General features: G+C 32.4%; 1 long non-coding RNA gene across 3 annotated transcripts in view; it reads right to left on the bottom strand.

Moving 5' to 3' along the window:
- Positions 1-20,737, bottom strand: part of LOC116419819 — a 227,658-nt gene that overhangs the window by 121,531 nt on the left and 85,390 nt on the right. For all 3 annotated transcript variants that reach the window (XR_004230131.1, XR_004230130.1, XR_004230129.1), the window contains exon 3: positions 9,425-9,546. This is a non-coding gene — a long non-coding RNA (uncharacterized LOC116419819). The remainder of the gene's footprint in view (positions 1-9,424; positions 9,547-20,737) is intronic.

Genomic DNA, 20,737 nt, shown 5'->3' with positions numbered 1-20,737 from the left:
TCTGACCATGATGCAATACAACAGTATCATCTCTTCCTTATTCTAAACATTCTCTTCAGAGCCAAAAAGATGGTGCAGTTATTTGACTACATATCTAATGATTGACTCATATTTAGCTTACACTCCACTAAAAATATCAGGGTTTTATTTTTGTTTTCATATAAACTGGCACTGGTCTCAGAATCTACTAGTGGTGTGACCCTAAACAAGTTCCTTAACCTCTGTTTGCCTCAGTTTCCTCAACTGTAAAATGGGAATAATAATAGTACCTATCTCTCAGGGTTATTATAAAGATCAAAATGACATAATTGTAAAATGCTTAGCAGAGTTCCTGGAACAAAGTGCAACACAGATATTAGCCATGGCTGTTGTTATCATCTTATAAAATATACTCGATATTTGATTATTTTAAATAGGTATAGAACTTTATATTTATCACTATTAAATTTTATTTGAGATTTAATCTGCCAATTTAGTCCTTAACCTTTCAAAATTAAATTTAGATTTAAGTATTTATCATTTTAAAACAAATGATATGAACAGGTGGTTTTCAGAAATCAAAACTATGAATAGTCATATGAAAATTACCTAAATCATTAATATTTAGATAAATTAAGAAAACAACCCTAAGATACCCTCTCACACCCAGTAAGTCGACTGTAATGACAGAAAAGGAAATTGACAAATGTTGGAGGGCATATAGGAAAGATTATATAACTGATGCAAGATGAAATGAACAATGATAGCAAAATTGTAACAATAATAAACTGTGGAAAATTTAGCAATTCTAATCTATTTAGTGATTTTTTACAATCCCAAAGAACCTATGATATAAAATTCTATCCACCTCCCAAGAGAAAACTAATGAATTCAATACAGACTGAAACATTATTTTCTTTATTTTCTTAACTTTTTCCTCATAACACAGCTAGTATGGAAATATGTATTGCATGAATACATACATAAAATGGATATCATTGTATTATATCTTTTCCTTGATTTTCCAAATCAAGCAAAAGAAGGGGAAGAAAGAAGAGAATTTAGAACATAAAATTCAAAAGAAAAAAAAAAGAATAATACCAAGTCAACTCTGTCATTCCACTAAGACTTGTAGATTTATATAACTTTCATTTTTCACAATTCTGTGCATGTGATCATTCAACCAATTCCAAATCCAAATGACTTCTGTAATCTATTTCTTCAACTTGCTGAGAGACTATATAAAATAGAGTATACTATATTTAAAGCACTCTGTTGACTTACTCATCTAGGAACATGATCTAAAAATACATTAAGTACCAATGCCATGGCTTATTCTTAAGGAACTTATGTTGGACTTAGTAACCACTGTTTCCTTGTCTCTATACTTTAAAAAAAAAAGTCATTAATTAAGCCTTCTAGAATATTACCAAGAATAGATAAAAATTTCACTTATGTTCACTTTGAAGTTTTCATCTTCTCCTTTTGAAAATCAGCAAAAATTTGCCTGTCTTCAACCTTTCAGAATTTACTGATAATTATTAAATGCTCACCATCAGTGTTTTAGCATTTGAATTGTATTGTTCCGTTTACCTGTGATATAATTCATTTGGGATATATGACTTTCAATTATTTGAGACAGTCAATTATGCACTTACCATCCTTTTGCCTATGTTGTATCTTGATTTCATATTAACTTTTTTTTATTATGTCTTGTCCATTCTTATCTCTTTTGGTAGAGGAAACAAAAGGAAAACAGAAGTTGTTGAATAGAATTGTTATGTCTTGTTGCTATGACGCACTAGCATCTATCATTCTATACTTGCACAAGCCTCCTAACTCCCTCCTTATTCTTCCTTTCGATCCCAATATAACTACAAAATTCTTGTTGCCTTACCATTTATTTCAAGGTTTAGTTCACTCTGAGTATAAGTCTTTCTGACACTTATTGGACCATGACATTGTTTTGTATTCATCCTCCGCTACTTGTCTCTGCTTTTATTTCTTGCACACATCTTCTTTAAAATCTGAGTTTGTTTTTAGTGAAGCCATGTTTGTCCCTTTAGAGACTCTTCATTTTTTTCCTAATCAGAATTAGTTGTTTCCATCATCAGTATTTAATGCTTGAGAGCCTCCCACAATTCTTAATCTGACTTCCCTTGTACAATCTCAGAATCTGAATGTTACCACAATTAGGAAGGCAAAGTAATTAACCTGTGTGGCAGCGAGGCTAGAGATATTAACAAAAACCCTTTTAAAAGGATCTTTTTTAAAAAACAGAGTAACCTGGAATTCTTGCTCAATGTTTTTAAAATATTTGATCCACAATGTGTTAAAATTGAAAGCCCATGGGATTAGACACCAGGGCACTTGGATTCCCTTTTCCTCCCTGAGGAGAGAAATGGAGAAAACAGAATCTGTTTATTGTTATCTACCATTAAGCATGTCCACATAACTTTTGAAGTATTTGTCTTTTCAAATCATCAAATGATAAAGACCTATTGATGATTCTTTAATCTTAGCAAACCAGGTAATCATGATGAATCAGAGTAGCAAAAAAAAAAAATAATAATAATAATAATAAAATAAAATAACAGGTAATTAATTAAAGTAGCTATTAAATGTGCTCAGCACCCATTCCCAAATGTTCATCAACTCCATACATAATCCCCATGAAGTTTCATTTTCCCATTAATCATTCTGATTCTTATATCCTTCAGGGAGGGAATATATAAATCTTATAGATAAATTCTAAGAAAAGGTGCAGCTTTTTCCTATCATTGTATTGTAAGCTAGGAACAATGACTTTTGTACATGGGGTCTAAATCATTATTGAAATGCAAAATTGAGTTTTCTATTGATATCATTAAGGTCTGGCGTGCTGTCAAAACTCAGGATATAGCTGCCATTTTCTTCTAAATTTCCAAATATTGGAACAAGAGGTTTGGCAATTGTTAATGCTGTAAAGTTACCCATGTATATATCCTGTAAATAAAAGGCTATTAAATAAAAAAAAAAGAGAAGTGAATAATTATCCAAAAATAAATAAATAAATAAATAAATTTCCAAATATTAATTTAGGAACATTTAGGAAGTTCCAAAATACCAATTTAGGTACATTCCTGAAAGAGTGATCTAGAGGATAGAAGGGCAGATTCTCTTGCTGCACTTTCAACAACCAAACAACTAGAATATATTAGGTATTAATCATAATATTTCAGAGGAAACTGGATACTCTATTCTCTTTCATATCTTGTTTCTTTTACATATTTGCAATATCATATTGTGAAGGATCTTACTTATCCAAATTGAAATCTGATTTTGAAATTAAACAAACAACCCATTTTACTGTTTGATAACTAATGGGAGTGAGCTTTCTGCCAAATAGTTACTTGAACTTAGAAATAATGAGAATGAAGAAATAAACAGACTCTGAAAAAAAAAATTCCATCAATTTTACTCCATTGTTTTCTGATGAATTCTTGCAAGTCCCATGTTCTAAACAAAATTATAAGTTTCTAGAGGGCAGGTAATGTCTAAGGTTTCTTGTTCCCTCATAACATCTGGCATATCGCTGGGCTTCTGACATAGACTTACTAGATATTTGCTAACTTGACTTATCAATTTATATTGTAAACATAACTTGCCTTGTTAAGCAAATGCTGTTATTTGAAATTAATTTTCTTTCTGACAGTGTGATTGAGGTGGAGGATTCCTAAGAAAAAAAATAACTGATAAAATGAATGTGAATTCCCAAATGGGAAGATAAATTATCATTCTCCATGAGTTAAATCCTAGATCAGCATACAATATTTGATAAGCTGATGAAAAGTAGAACATTTACAACTTTTTAAAAATTTTTTCATAATTTTATATTAAAAATAATTTAATAGAAAAATGGTGGTTAAAATGAACAGTGCTAGTTCATTAAAAACATGAGAAAAATGGATTTCCCCCAGTAGATTGTCATAATAACTCTGTAGATTCATTAACATTTTCTTCAAATTTTCTTAGCATTTTCATGACTTTAATATTTTATTCAATTAATATAAACTGTAAGGTTTCAATTTCTTCATTCAAAATGAAGGATTCAGATAATAGTTTTGTAGTTGTTTGTAGTCTTTGCACAACCAAAATTTGACACAAAGTCTAGGGTCAGACACTAATTAGTACTTTGTATTATTTTAATATTATAAATTTGAGTAAGTCACAATTATTTGTGCTTCCATTTATAAGGAATATAATTAATGTATCTTTTGGAATCAATTCCTCCAATAAAGTAACATCAAAACTTTAACATGAGGTTTTAGATCTTATATTAAGAGGAATAAAAGTTAAGTTATTTATAGGTCTAATAGTTACAATGTTAGGTTGTCTAAAACTATAATTATTGACATCACATACGCTTTTTTTCATCACACCATTGTCATCATTGTGGAAACAGAAGAAGCTCAGTAGAGGGCTGAAAGAGCTCAAAGCCATTTTGTATTTTTTTTTTCTGGTACATGAGGTCATCATTAATATAACAACATATTCAAATAACATAATTCAGTATCAAAAAACACTTTCCTCACAATAACCCATTGAGTTATGTAGTACAAGTTTGACTTTTCTTGGGTCTCCTTTCACTTTTTTATCTGGTTTCTAGCCAAAGTGAGGAACAATCATATAAAGGAAATTTAGTGAATGATGATGAATGGTTTCTTTTTTCCCCCAGTTGCCATTTTAATTCCTCTGATTCTCAAATGGCCCATGTCACCCACTACATTAGCTGACACATCCCATTATTTACACCCACAGGATGATTCTGAGCCTCCTATTCTTTGTTTCATCCTACCTGTTCTCAACTAATTAATAAAGTTCCTTTTTATTAGGTGTCACATGGCTATATCTCCTTTTATACAAATATCAAAGAGTTTATAGGTTTCTAAATTGACATTCAAATTAATTTTTTTTCAGTTTTAGAATCAGAAGAAGTTTTAAGGTCTTTTAACCACAAAAAGATCCAAAGCTATAGCAGATTTTGGCCAAATTTCTCATTTCATCATAGAGGAAAGGAGGGATCAGAAATGATGTGATTTGACAAACTTTGCATAATGAGTTTATGACTTCAAGCTGCTAACTCCTGCTCTACTGTCTCTCTACTGTTTCATTTGAATCTTTGCCACAAAAGAACTTCTTGTCCTTTTGAATTTTAACTTGTTGCTTTTTTTTTTTTAATTGCAAAGCACCTACATAAAGCCTCTGAAGCTGATCCTTGCTCTAGCTGAGCTTATCAGTGATGATTAGTTAAAGGAGCTTTAAGCAGGCACTTAGTGTGGGTAATTGCAGTAGTGGGAGAAGCTGGGGGAAAGAATAAATGCAATGAATGATTTCTGAATATTTTTTCCATTGGCATTTTGCAATAATTAAAGCTTTGTATGAAGTGAAAGGATGTTTGGTTACTGATAGTAATAATTGAGCAAAGTTGTGGAAAAGGTATAATTTGTCCTCAGTACCACCACTCGTGTCTTCCATTCCTCACTTCCCACTCGTTCTCTCCTCAAAAACCAATTACTTCACATCCTAGTTATTCAGAAGCCCCTCACTGAAGTTTTCTTCCCCCAGAGATCATCCCAAAACTTTACATTTCTCTTGATTTAGACAAATAAATTACTATATCAAAGTATACCATGTATATATGTAAATATATATGAATATATATATATATATATTCACATATATATATGTATTCATAGGATCATAAATTGAGAGGTGAAAGGTATCCTAAAAGTTAATGATCCCAACTTTTCTTTTTTACAGAGTAGAAATGTGAGGCAGAGAAAAATAAAGCACTAGCCCTGAATCACACAGTTAGTAAATCTTGCATTGGTATTTAAACTCACATTTATTTAGTTGGTTTTATTCCAAATTAAATGTCCTATTCACTACACTAGTTAAAGGTTGTGAAGACTATCTGGACAAATCGTCTTTTAAAAACAAATAGAATGAGGTACCTGAAATGCAGAGGCTAGTGATTTCCCAGAGATTTCATTCATTCATTCAATGAGTCATTCAGAAAATAATGATCAAGTGCCTATTTTGTGCCAAAGACTCAGATAAGTAGTAGGAACAAAAAAAGAAAGGAGTTTATAATCTAAAGAGGGAAGCAATCTAAGGCCTAGAAGGGAAGATGCCTGGTGGGGAGGAGCTCTATGAAGTCCAAAAGAGTTCAGCAAGGTAGGAAATGAAGAGATATTTGACCTGGGCCCAGTCATCAGGTGAGAATTTGAAAGAAGCTCTCTCCATTCAGAGGGCTCCCAGAGCATCTTAAGGAGGTATGGTGCCAGGGCTAATGTGATCTAATATTTTGAAAGAAGAGTAGAGTCTCAAATTAGACTATAACCTCTTTGAAGACAGAGACTGTTTTCTTTTTGTCTTTGTGTCTCCAGAAGCTCACATAGATCCTAAAACAGAAAATCTTAATAAATGTTCACTTAAATTAATTGAACACACCTGTTCCAACTTCCATTTGAGAGAGATTTTAAAAAGATATTTGAGCCAGATTTTGGGAACAGGATTTGCTTACCGAGTCTGATATCTGGATTCCAAAAAAACATCAAGATATCTTTCTAATTGCCCCTCACTAATGGAAGAGGAGCATGTTAGACTCCAGGGAGTTTTTGTATATGTAGCAGTTGTTAAGTTCTTATGGAGAAAGGGAATAGAATTCTAGTGTTTGGAACAGAGAGAATATAATTAGAGAATGAAGTAATTTTGTGAAAGCCAGGAAAGTGTTGCTGTGAGCCAGTGTGCTTGTTTTTACTTGTTTGGTGCAGAACTTGGGCAATTTGAGAATGTAGATGATTTGTCTACATGTGATTCTCCAGAAGAATATATTTTGCCCCTAGATTAAATCTGATTTGTAAGATTGTGTGGGTAGTTGAGAATTAAGGCAACTAATTGAGAAAGGTACCCATCTACCTACTGTTCTGCCAATAACCTGAGTATATAATATGTCCTAGAACCGTTCCCCATGGAGCAGTTTGAGCATCTGGCAATAGTGATGAAAAACCCCAACAGAACAGATGTTAGATACCTGAATGACACAATTCTGAGCCTCTAATAATCTCATAGTAGTAAATATTGCCTAGGGGAATGCAAATAAACCCAGAGCTATACCATTAAAGTGTGTTTGAGAAGTTCCTATCACTATTCCTTGGGGACCCCAATCTCAGCTAATATGATAATGAACTGAGGTAACATTTAATTTTAACAAGGTCTTTAAGAGACACAATGTCAAAGAAATTACTTTACAAGTAGGATTTCTTGCTGTCAGAGGAGATTTGGTGAGGTAGAAGTGTTGGAACTGTTAGGTCATTTGATCCTACTTGAATAAAACTTCATCAGTGGCTAATATCCTTAGACAAGCTAGTGCTGCTGGAGAGAGTAAAAGTAAGTAATTGAGGGGCTTTTATTTTTTTAATTTATCTGTGCTTTAAGTTTTTAATTTTACATATGGACATATATTCAGATTTTCTTGATGTGTGGAATATATTTTCCATGTGTCCTTTTAAAATATTAGGTTTTTATAATAATGTTAACAATAATATTTTTTAATATTAGGGTTCATTTAATCAATTGCTGTATCAGAAGAAGGGGTTGTATTTTAGAATTGAAAAATTCACAATTTGTTATAGTACACAAAATACAGTTTATAATACAGCACATGGACATTTAAACTTTTTTTCATTTTTTGATGACAAAGGGGAAATCCGGCTGAATCTGACCAAAGGTCCATAATTTGTAGTGTATTCTGCTCTCTTCCTTTAAAAAAAACTGGAGAAACATTTGTTCTTCCTTAGTTCTATAGTTCATGATTTGTCTTCTATTTCTCACATTAAAAAGTCTGAAATAATAGCTAGAGTGTAGGTCATGGGGTCAGGAAATTATGGGTTTAAATCCTGCTTTAGACATTTTTAGGTGATTTTTGGAAAGATACTCAATCTGTTTAATCTACTTGTATTTCACTTTTTTTTAAATGAAACCATCGAATTCAATAATCTCTTAGGTTACTTCTAGGTCGAAATCTGTGTATCCTATTTAATATCATTGATAGTGACTTAATGGTCACACTAACCACATCTTGTGGTACCTAAATATAAAGTTCATCTGTGACCAGTTACCTATTAATTATTATTTTTGCCATTTCTAGCACAAAAGTCATTCTCTTTGGCAGATAAAACAAATAAAACAAGAAATGGTCAGAGCTAGATTTTCTTTCTATAATAAGTGATTATCATCTTGTTCACATAAGACACTGATTTTCTTGGATCCTCTGTTTTCTCTCAATATATAATCTAAAATAGCATATGCTTTTATTATCCTGAGACTGCTTTTAAGAATCAAATGAAGTGATATATGTAAAGTGCCTTGGAAAGTGGGATATAAATACTATTATATTATCCTTAGTTTCTTTGTGAGAATGAAATGAAGACATATATGTCCTTAGTTTATTTGTAAGAATTAAATGCAGTGATATATGTAAAGTGCTTCACAAAGTAGAATATAAATACTTTTATCTTCATTTTGATGGTCACATAAAGAATATAAGCTAAATAAATGGCTAAATTAGTATTAGTATTTAAAAAGTTCTCAATAGACTAGGATGCTAGAATTACTAATAGAATAAAATTTAATAGGTATAAATATAAAGTTTAAAACTTGCATTTAAATAAACTGAGGGTATAAGCCTACTATAGAGAAGGGTGGCCTGAATTATTAACTATTATTATAATTATTGGTATAAACAGGAGGACTCTTCGCATACACTAATCTTATAATCCTCAAAACAACCATGTGAAGTACTAGGGCCAATCAATGATTGGGCTTTTGCAATTGTCTGGATTGAATGTAACAATTGCCAACTAATCAATCAGATGGAGGACCATGGATTGAATCCAGTCATTTTAATGCCAAAAAATAACTGAAGCATGCTGAATTATTTTAGTTATGAAGATGGCCAATATAGTTGGACAGCTCAAAAGGAACAGATTGCGCAGGGTGTGACTGTGTTGACAACCAAGCTCAAACAATTTACCCTAAAAATGATCACAATAATGACACCTCATAGATTCTGCCAATGACCGGCCCACCTTTGAAGATTTAGATGGCAAAATTAATAAACATCATCTCTGCTGGCTCATCATAAGAACTGCATGTGGTTCTATCTATGGAAAGATAATTCCAATCATATTCTTCCTTTAATATATAAGATTTAAAGACTGAGCACTAATAAGATGACAAAAACTACTTCTTTCTCTAGGAAGTACAACTTTCTCTGTCTCCAAATCAAACAAAATACAACAAGCATCACAATTTATGAGGATGGTTTTTTAAAAGGCATTAACACCTGTTGTGAAAGCACAGAGCTGGCAGCCAAATTTGAAATGGTATATTTTTTTACCTGTTTCATAGAGCAGCTGAGGTTCACCATCTGGACTGAGCTAAGATTCCCAAGAGTTCAGCCAGAATGAAGAAGAAAGATTCTCTTTGACAGTTCTTCCAGCGAGGGGCTGTTTGAGAAACCTAAAAATATATTTTTTAAATCAGAAAACTGTTTCCAAAGACATAAAACTCAAGTGCCACACACACACAAAAAAAAAATAGGATGGGCAGATCATTCAACTGGGGTACCATGTAATCATCTCTCTCATAGTGCAGTGTAAGAATTGAGGATTAAGCCAACAGAGCATGTTTGTTTAGAATTGTGTTAATTACTGGGTGCACAGCAGTATAAAATCAGTCCTCAAAATATAACATTACATTTTGCTAATGGACAACTTAATAAATAAACATGCAGTAGCTGTTTCAACAAGCTGAATTACTGGATTCTGGAAAGCCACAACTACCTATACTCTCAAATCAAAAGGGTTGTTATATAGTACTTATAAAAATACATTAAAAACAAAAAATATAATCTAAAATGAGAAACATGTTATTCTTCGTGAGAACCAAACAGTGATATATGTAAAGTTCTTTGCAAAGCAATATGCAAATATTATTATCATTATTATTTTGGTGATTATATAAATAATATGATCAATATGAATGGTTATATTAGTACTCAGAAAATTCTCAACAGACTAGATTGATAGAAATGACTAATAGAATGAAAGTTAGCAGGTATAAAGTCTTAAACTTGAGTTTAAATAAACTGAGTATATAAACTGAGTTGAAATCATAGTGACTCAGAATTAGAAGAAACTTCGGAAACTGCTAAGTGCAGCCTGGACCTAAATAAGATCACCTCTATGATACTGGTGACAACTGGTCTTCCAGACTCTGTTTAATGAAATCTTAAAAGAAGAAACCCATCATCACCTGGAGTAGACCATTCCACTTTGGGCTAATTATAATTTTGCACTAGAATCTAGAAAGAATTTACTTATAGTAAAACCAAATCTGTTCTGTGTAACTACAACCAGCTGCTGCTGAAACCAAGTGCAATAATTATTTTACCTGCTACCCTTTTAAATACCTAAGGAATCATTATGCCCTTGCTTATTTTCTCTCAGTTTAAACTTCCCCTTAGCACCAATCTTCTTATTATCCCAGTTCCCCTTTTCTAGACTATAGTTTATCAATAATATGCCCATGAATTGAACACAATACTGTATTTATCATTTGATCAGGGTAGATTACAGGGTAGCTATAATTACTCTTACCGTGTTTCTTATAATGCATCCTAAGAACTCATTGGCTTTTTACAAGCATAACAGTCATATTAAGTTTATTGTCTATTAAAATGATGAGATTATTTATGACAGCAATTCACTAAGGAAGTTAACAGTTAACCATTTACATTCTTTCCTGTCTACTATGTATACTATTATTTATGCTAGAGAATATAAGAGCAAAATAAGAATTGGATAGATTTGCCTTCCTTCCCATCACGCCAATTTCAGTTCCTCATCCTCTGGACAGTCTTATCCATTTCCTTTAGTCTCCTATCTTGAATATTTTTCCTAAAAAAAAAATCATTTCCTTTCCTTAATATGCACTTCCTGCTTCAAGATAAGCTGCAGCTGAGATCTCCTCACTTTTGTTCCATTTAGCAGATTCATGGGTTATTTCTTTTATTAGTATATTTTTGAACCTGTTGGCACATATTCTCTATTGGTAAAGCCTTTGATAACCTAGGGTCATTATTTTGTCACTTCTGTGATATTATAGAGGGTTATTATGGAGGGTTATTAAATGGTTAGAAAATCTTTCATAACATCTTCTCTGACATTTGCATGGCCTCCAATCTCCTATGTATGATACTATTCATGACAGAATCTTAGTTTTGAGGTCACTATTTGCAATAAAAATAAAGATTATAAAAGAGAAGGAGAAAAATAATTTATTTCTTGAGAACCATCATACCTATTGGCATAACTCCTATAATATGTATTAAAGTCATAGAATCTTATATTTTCCTTCTTTGAAATTTTTTAAATAGCTTCCCCCAAAACATTCTATAGTGCATTCCTTACTGCATCTACTAGTTATGTGATTCTTGAAAAAGTTATTTAATCTGTCTGGCTCAGTTTCCTCAACTAGAAAATGAATATAATAATAGCACTTCCCACAGTTATTGTGGGGATCAAATAAGACTATATTAGTAAAGTGCTTTGCACAGTGCTTGGTATATCATAAATATTGAGTAAATGCTTGTTTTCTTTGCTTTCTCTGTTATGAATTACACAAAGGAGTAAACATTTCTCCTGATATGTGATTTATTCTATTTTTAGAAACCAGTTTTTCTTTATTGGTCTGAATCAGGTTTAGAATAGCTTTTCCCCTTGTCATTTCCACTATTTGAAGAATAATAATAAGATATTTAAATATTAAGATATTTCCACAATAGATATTTTTTTGTTTTTGCCACAGAAAGAGCATCTATAGATGTCAGAAGAGTTTTAGTCCCTGAATAGTAACATGTGCTCCAGGTTTATGATCTAATAGCACCTGGCATATAGTAAATGTTGAATATATGTTTGGTGATTATTTGATTTAATGTTTCCAAGAATCATCACTTATCCTTCTGGCTGAATGAATGGTTCATGTATCTTCATGATAATCTTACTATGTTCATGCTGAGCAGAAAACCATTTTGGTCAAAAATCTACTCCATGCTCACTGGACATTTTTCTTATTTTTAATCTCTGCATCTAATGTCCTTCAGATCCTTCTATTGGATGTTGAAGATTATACCTGAATAATCTGAGAAATATAGGCATATATTTAGATTAATGGGATAAAATCAGCCCCTCATCCTGTCAACATAAATATATTTTAATATGGACCTGATGAGGACAGCATGATGATACAGAAGAAATTATTAAAATGGTATTAACTATATCAAACTGATGAGGAAAAATTTGGGTTCAGAAATTTTTGAAATCACATTAGATAGGCTACTCAAGAGACACTAGATCAAAGATTCACAGATCTAGAACTGGAAAGAAGCTCATGTAATTTTTCCTTCATTAGAAAACTCCTTTTTCCTTTATAAACTGTTGTTCAATAAATTTGCATAGTATAAGAATCTTGGTTTTAAAAAATATATACTTTTTATTAGATTTTTAAATTATTTTAAAGTTAAAATAGCCTTGAATATTGATTTTTATCTCATGACAAAAACAATTTAGATGATTTGAGATATTTATTATATATTATCCTCCAAGTCTCTTACTTATAATAATACAAATATTCAGCCTTTTGTATATGCATGATTACATATTTTCAAAGTTCTTCAATATAGAAAAATTATGTCAGGCATACCTCAAATTATGCCTTTCCCAAATCTAGTCTGTTGTCTGTTTCTGAATGGTTAGCAAGCCATGCTTCTTTTGTGCTTTTAAATGCAATGAAACTTTATTATTAGTTTTCTACCCATTTTAAAATAGGTGGTGAGCCAATTTTAGCCCTTGGACCACAGTTTATATAGTCCCAAACTAAGTCATTTAACTTTAGGGGAAAAAAAACTTTTAAAGCATGCATTGTTTTTATTCCTTTGGATTATTAAACTAAGCTATAAAGATATTCCCAATTCTGCTTTTACTATTGGGAGAACTCTGATAGACGTCAAGATAGATGAAGTCTCCTACTATTATGTATCAAGTATATAATCTATTATAATGCCTGGTATATAGTGTGTTCTTAATATGAAATAATAAAGTTCTTAAGTCAACTTTGTTGACTGACTATTTCATCATTTGACCTTCTGGTTGGGTTGTTGATTTGTATAATTACACTGCAATATAACTCAGGTCAGAAAGATCAAGCAGGCTACCAATAATCCAACAGGAGGATGGAAACAAAAACTGGATCATATTACCTAAGTCACTGTTCTTTCCACTAACAAATGCTACCATTAAGTTTTTCAACATGCACTAAACTACATGTAAGTTTTAGTTTTCATTTATTATTCTTGTCTTTTTGGAACCTCATAATTTTAATTGATTTTCAATACTTTTTATATTCTTTATATCTTCAATTTGTAAAAGTAACTGTGTTTCACCTTCCTCAGTTTTTACTTGATAACACAAATAATCATTTGGAATTATCTCCAGTAGTAGAGATTTTCTTGGTCCAGTTTAGGGTGTTCAGAATGCCCCCTCCAAATGTCTTTATTCAAGTGTCACAAGGTGAACTAAGTCAAACTTAATTGTTACCAAAATCTTATTTTATGTAAGATTTTGAGTAAGAAAGTTATCCAAAATTATGCATTACAAATCCATGTACGAGTTCTAATTCTTAACAATTTAATTTGAACAAAGGCTAGTCAAACCTAAACTATCACTAATAGCAAATGAATACTATACAAGGCAAATTTTATATTCAAATGATGCTTTTAAAAATTTTTACTTTCCCCCATAGCAATAACAATCACCTTTGGAACAATAATGTGTTCTACTTATATAATATTTTTAACTTTCCTTAAAAACTCCACTTTTCATTTGATTAATCCTCACAGGTAACTTTTTTTTAACTCCCTAACACTTTTCCCCAGGGAAATTTTAACCCACCCCAGGAAGATAGGCATATAAAGTAGGTATAGAAATCAAACATTTACTGATAATACATCATGATTTCATGACCCCCACATTCAGTTACATGACTCCATGTGGGATCATAACCCAAAGTTTAAAAAGCTTTGCTCTCCAAGGCAACCATAGAGACAAATGGAGCAATGAATGCAATATAGATTCAACAGTGTTTGGAAAGTTTCCATAATCCTCCTATACATAACCAAATAGGAGAGATCTGGAAATCTAAGACTTTTGAAAACTAAGATTCATGGAGTATTAAGAAATTTCAACCTCTGCTTTTTTTCCTTTGCCTGAAATCTCTTTAATGAGAGCACTCTTTCATTAACCTTTCAGATAACTGACTTTAAAAGATTGACATCAAAACCTTTCCTGAAGAAAGACTTTGATAGAGCAAAACAGGAAAAAGAGCACAGAATCTTTGCCTGCAAGGGAAAAAAAAAAAAAAAAAAAAAACAAAGAGAAGGAAACTGTTATGTGTGTCTACCTTTCTGTCTCTGTCACACCCACACATATACACACACACTTCACAATTCTGCCTCCACTGGCCCTAGTTATACCTAGTTATAAGTAAGAGAGATAGATATATGTTATTCTTATGCTATTTTACTTGAAGCTATTGGTACTTAATATGAAGATGGTTAAAAGGAAAGGAAGGAAGAAATCCTCAGAAGACCTTAGAATATTGGGACTACCTTGGAAATGAAATCTACAGAATAATTGCAAATTAATTTTATACATGGAAAGGGCAAGGGGTGATGGTGAAGAAAGATTTATGTAAGACTTATGTAATGGAAGAAGCTGTGGAACCTTCTTCAAAAAAGGGATAGAGATCTGCAATGGAAGTGTCCCACTCCCCATTTTGGAGCATAAGTACTTAGTCTGGTTTTGATCCAATAAGCACAAAGTAAGAGAAATCATTTCCATTTGGCCTATATAACTAAAACTAAATGACACTACTTAACCAAAGCTGCCATTTTCCTGCCTAATTAAATTCGGGAGAGAAATAATTCTAATATTCTATTTATCTGTTTAACTTGTTTCTTATTTATTTTCTGGTTGCATTTATATAGCTACGAGAGGAAAAAGTTGAGTTCCTCTAATAATGTGTGACCATAAGTAAATAATGTCTCTGGGTCTCAGTTTCTAGCCAGAAAATTAATGGGTAGGACTAGACGACCTCAATTCCCTTCTAACCCCAAATATAAATTTGTATAATTCTATGAAGGGTACCTATCATGAAACCTCTCATATGGTATAGTCAAGTACAAGGCTGATCCTGAATTCTGATGCTTCCCTCCTTTTTTCTTCAGCTGTAAATAAAATTGGTCATGATGAGTTGCAGGTATTGAATTCTAATTTGTTCTCTCTGTGTCCTGGATAATGAGAGATCAGAGGGAAAGATGTTTTCTTTACAGTTTTATTTGGTTATGTTACTATATTTTACTATATCACATAGTCACTAAACAATCATCTAAGATTTTTGAGTGGGATAGGCCAATTTAATGTGAATTTATTACATACAGAGTGGGAACCAAGCCACAGAAGAACCAAATTGAAATTTCCATAATTTTAATATGTCAGGAAAATGTTGCATTTTCTTTTTTTGCACTGGTAGATCAATATTGAATTGGGGCTAGCCAATGTCAAAACCGTGGGGTCATGGCAAAAAGAATGGTATAAGAATTTGTAAATTGAGTGCTTCCTGGTAAAGAGTGGAGATACTGTAGTAGGAAAGTCGATCCAAAATTCACTAATTCCCCCTATAAAATGTATTTATCTTTGAGGGGTGGTCAAATTAACAATATAAGCAAGCTAGTTAATGAAGTAACTTCTAACAGTCTACTTTGCTGGAGGTGGCAAAAAAATCAAGGGAACCAGACTGGTTTGCTTCTACAACACTAAAAAGTAGATACCTAGTTCACACTGTCCCAAATAAGTAGTTTGATATCAGAGTTTTCTAAGGTATAATTATATTCTTCCCATATCACCAAATCCTTGGCACAAGGGAAAGAAAGTAGCAGTGTGAGAAAAGCTATGCCAGCTGGGTAGGCATGAACAAAATGACCTGATCCTGTGAATTTAAAAAATATTTTGGCACTTATTTTATCCCTGCCTAGTCATGTTTCATTAGTACTCCTTTCTATTGTACAGTCTAGTAACCATAGCCTGTCTCTGACATTCATGTGTGGGCTAAAATACCTAGGTGAACCTGCCATCTCACTATAGCTTCCATGATTTTTAGAAGAGGAATCATGATGATATTTAGTCTTTCCAAAATTAAAAATGTAATCGTTTAGGTTAAAATTGAAATTGCTGGAGCTTTTACAAAAGATTAGAATACTTCCTATGTACTATAAAGGAGAATGGCTCTATCCTCAGTAAATATACTCATCAAGGTTGCAGCTAGCTGTTTGATTTCCATCATGTCATCATGTCTAACAAAATTAAGTTTTGCAATCACTTATGCTGAAATTTTAAATAAAGAAAAGAAGCAAGGAGACAAATAAAAATTCCTACCTTATCACATCTAACAGAAACAGTCCCCATAAACAATATTTACTAGATATGAACTTGAGGATCAACAAGTTCATTATCAATTCAACAGATTAACTAAGTTCTCAGTACAAAATGTTCAGGGAAAAATGTATTTCAGAAAATTTTGGACCTAAGTGATTAAAGAGATAAACAGGGGAAAAAACTATTACTTTGCCTCAAATGAACAGTTGTTTAAAAAAATCCAAGATGATCACTCCTAGATGAAAGGAGTAGTAAGCTGTTACAATGACAGTGACTCACTTTTAAATTCAGAGTTAGCTGCCTAGAGATTTTCTGAAGGTTGGGGGTGGGGAGAAAGAAAATATTTCTAAAAGATTTTTTTTTATTTTGACAGGCTAAGGTTTGAAAGTCAGTGTGAGTTTCAAAAGCACCATGCAGAGGTGAATGAATGCACTATGGAAGAAACAAGCTCAGTATCTATGGGGGAGAAGGAAATTGTGTCATCTCTACCTTTGCAAGAGTCTTCCTGCTGTGGGGAGGGAGCTTTGCCAATGAAAGTCCTATTTTCCCTTCCTCTGGGCATCATGTGAGTTTGGGACACATAATATAATTTCCTAGTGTAATCCATGAAATTCATTCTTTTTGTGACAATGTTACAAGCAAGGACATGTAAGCCTATGTGTATTTTCACAAAATGAAAGTCTCCCTCTCAGTCACTATGATTCTATTTGCCAGCTTGTTTTTCTCCCTTATTACTTGACATCGATGGCTACATTTTCCAAATCGTCTTTGTCTTATGCATCAAAGTTTGAACTCTAATCAAAGATGGGATTCTACCTACATAAAAACAATTTGCTGGAAGAAAAGCCATTCTGCTAAATTTGGATATTTAGAGTCAAATAATGTTTGTTCATCTCTTTTAAAATATCAAAAAATATAGATCTTATTTTGTTCAAAGCACTTCTATCAAAATGTTCAAGCTTAAAAACCATTAATATAAATGAAAAAAAAACTAGAAAAAAAAAACCACTGTCTGGAGGCTTGACAGAATCTATATCTGACTCTTATAGTAACAAACTGTTTTATTGGTCAGATTACTTAAGTTTAGCTTCTTCAGAGAAATTTTAACCTCCAAAGTCCTTTCCAAGTTGAACATTTTTCTAAATTTATGTTCCTTCCACAAGTATAACATCTGAAGCATTGAAGACCAAAAAAAATCTCTTCTTTCAATGAAAACATGTGCAGCCTTTCAAAGAAGGTATTGCTACAGAAAAGCTGATGCATTTCATTACTGTATTTAATACCTCCTCTCTTTCCTCACCAAGGTCTACCTTGTACCTAATCAATTTTGCTAACAACCAAGCCAATTTTTTGTACTTAGTGGAATTATTAGAGGTTTGGGAATGTCATGTTTAAATATGTTTAGACATGAAAATTCCACTTGTCTGGAGCATTGAAAATGCATTTGGCATTTTCAAATTAAAATGCATGGAATTCCTTAAACAAACCACAAGCTATGAACTAGTAAAGGTTTATTCACAAAGAAAATGAAAAACCAAGTGAAATATATAGAACTAAATAACTTAGAAGATAAGAAAAATATTATATTTGAGATCAAAGTGTACTACAAGGTAAAAATGATTTTACAATACCATTCTATTTATTGTTTTCAAACCAATGAACTGGGAAATAGTGATGATGTGGAATAAGAACTTTTAATCAGTAACTTTAATCCATTCATCCTGTCTCCATTGTTACATAGAGATAAACCAACTTGGAGACTGTCTTGATTAGCATAAGTTTAAACAGTCCAGTACCTGTTCAGAGTCAAGTAGACCCCACCAGACCTCTCCCTGGCACCTTCCAAAATCCCTCGCAATCTCTTTCTTTATTCCCTAGACTTTGCCCTTCTCTCCTCTCCAACTTTAAAGGTTTCACTCAGAACACATTGTTTAATCATATTTCATTGAACCTCCAGCTATTTCACATTTCACATAATAATTCACATAATAAATGGCAATATTTGATCCTCTGGTAAATGTCTCTCTCATAATGGTTTCATCTCTCTTGAACCATATCTCTAAAATCATCACTTCAGTGATAGAGATGATTTCAACAGATTTTAAAGAGAATTGTTTCTGTTATGTATAAAATATATGTATTAAATCTACAACTGAGGATTCTGGCATTTCTTATAGGATATCAATAAAGCTAACACATAATCACAACATTTGATGACCTATTTGACCAGCTGGTCTAATCCATCTACAAAAATAAACTCGCACTAAAACAAAACTTATAAGTATCATACAATTTCTGTTTCAAGATCTCTGGTAGAAGAAACTCACCAGTAACTGAAGTTTCTCTTTTCATGTTTTAACAACTCTAATTTTTTAAGAAATTTGTCCTAAATTCAAATTGGCCTCTTCTACCTTCAAACTAATAGTAATATTAATCATTTAAAGCTCAAAGGTTTAAGACATTACTTCCTCTTAAGAACTATGTGAAATACATGCTGTAAATAAATCTCCAATTTATAGATGAGGAAAATTAAATTCATTTATGATCACACAGCTAGAAGATGGCAAAATCATATTCAAATTCAGGTATTCCAACTCCAAGTCCAGTCATCTTTTGTCTAAATCTTGCTGCCAAAAGTCACTATTTAGCTTTTAGAATATGTCAAAGGGAAAATGAAGCCAAATTTTTCTATTACACTAAGTGACAGGTTGAGTCATTGTTTTTGTCATAATGGAAAGAGTCATTAAGGATTTTGATATATAAAAATGTCAAGATATTAGTTGACACCCTGTTTTCCAGAGGTAAGTCCCAGCAAGCAAGCTATGTCTTGAGTTTTGCATAACAACAATCCTTTGCACTCACCATCTGGATGATCTTAGGCCTAGCAAAACCCCAGAATTGGGATTCATAGTTTTGACTATTTACATGTATTTCCTGGGAGATCTTTATCTGAGAGCTGGAAATGCAGCTGATGTACCATAAGAGAAAACGAGCAACCATAACTAAAACCCTGTACTTGAACTGCTAAGTGAACAGAACCAGGTGATGCACTCCTGTTCCCACCACATTAACTCTGGGTTTGTGCCCCATTGAATGATCACAAAGCTCAATTAATCTTAAGACTTGAAACTAATAACTTGGAGACTGTTCCCATAGGGCCCAAGAACACTGGCATTGTTCCCCAAATGCCTACATGTGAAAGACTGTCATGGGAACAGTTTACTCAAGACTTAAGAATGGCTGTGTTGAGTCCTACCTTTTTGTGGTTTTCATGCTTAAAAACCCGACCCCTGCATAAGCCATAAGCCATCCTTCTCAGGCTATAATTTTAATCCATATTTTCTGATTCCAAATAATTTATCCTTTCCACCATAATTGTGTCTTCTTAAAAGGCATGTGGATAGGGCAGAAAATTAACTGATGCTTTCTATATATCAAGTAAGAATCTAACACATACACAAGAGTTACTATGCTTCCTTCTTCAAACGATAACAATGCTCTGGATGTTTTGTCTCCTGGATAATCAGGATAGATTATTCTAATTATTAATTGTTAATTAATTATTATTTTCCATAGTCCTTAAAACATCATCTTCATATTAAATACTGATTTTCTGTTTGCTGTGTAGAGGATATTCTCAGGAGAAACTCATATAAAGTTAATAAGGCTTAAAAGACCTTTGTTCAAATAGTGACTATGTCTCTTTCTACAAGGGCCTCATTGATACCACAATTTAAGTTTTGTTTTGGTACTCATGATATCTCCTTGAAAGACAGTTAACCCACTGATGTGACATTAGGGATAGGGCTTCACCCTACTAAAAGAACTTTAAGAAGGGGAGATGAAATTCAGTAATAGGAAACAATCAGCAGACTAATTTCAGAAAGGCCGGGAGAGACTTACATAAATTGATGCTAAGTGGAGTGAATAGAACCAAAGGAGTATTGCACACAGCAACAAACTTATGTGATGATCAACTGTGATGGACTTGGCTCTTTTTAACAATGAGGTGATTCAGGCCAATTACAATAGATTTCTGATAAAGAAAGCCATCTGCACCCAGAGAGAGGACTGTGGAGACTGAATGTGGATCACACATAATTGCTTCCAAAGAGAAGAGATAATGTGACCATAAAGTTTATAATAGAAAGAGGCCATTT

The sequence above is a fragment of the Sarcophilus harrisii genome, chromosome 6, assembly GCF_902635505.1.
Source record: "Sarcophilus harrisii chromosome 6, mSarHar1.11, whole genome shotgun sequence".
NCBI classification, from domain to species: domain Eukaryota; kingdom Metazoa; phylum Chordata; class Mammalia; order Dasyuromorphia; family Dasyuridae; genus Sarcophilus; species Sarcophilus harrisii.
Note: the sequence above shows the minus strand (reverse complement) of the source record. Positions and strands in the feature narration are given on the sequence as shown.